Below are 693 nucleotides of genomic sequence, written 5' to 3' on the forward strand. Positions count from 1 at the left end.
ATGGTTAGTGACATTTGAAACATGGCCAGAGTGTCTGAGTTTGGTTGTTCTACTCCCAAAAAAGCAGTTTAATAGTACAAGCATGTTTAGTCCAGATAAAGAACATGCGTGTACGTGAACGAGTCTTCATCGACAGCCTTGAATTTCTTAGTGTCCGTTTTGATCCCTCCGCGTTATAACCTCAATCATTTGACTCATTCGCAAGCATTGTTGATCAAACTATTTAGAGGTCGCGTTAAGGTGCGATTGTTCCTTTAAAAGCGCTAAAGCATTCCGTACAGGAGGCGGGGTGTATTGTAACAGAGCCAATCAGAGGCTGAGTTTTTCCATTTGGTCCGATGTCATTGGCTCACGTAGGTGTCTGTCAGTATCTTGCCGTTGTGTTTATGTCTGAATATGGCATGTTGTCGGTCGGCGGAAAGAAATCTGAATGTGACAGGCAGTGATATTATGTTTCCCTTTTACTGTCGACAAGTCAGTGTTGTTGCAGGACTTTAAAGGGATAGTTTGCCCAAAAAATTATTTAATAAATAAATATATAAAAGTTGTCATTTACTCTCTGTCATGACATTCCAAATTCCAAACCTGTATGACTGCGTGAAACACGAAAGAGAACATGTTAAGTGAACATCCTAGTCGCTGTGTTTCTATTAGGGATGCGCCGATCCGATATTCATATCGGGTATCGGCTCC

This window comes from Sinocyclocheilus grahami, unplaced genomic scaffold (assembly GCF_001515645.1).
Source record: "Sinocyclocheilus grahami isolate Dianchi unplaced genomic scaffold, SAMN03320097.WGS_v1.1 scaffold6080.1, whole genome shotgun sequence".
Lineage (NCBI taxonomy): Eukaryota > Metazoa > Chordata > Actinopteri > Cypriniformes > Cyprinidae > Sinocyclocheilus > Sinocyclocheilus grahami.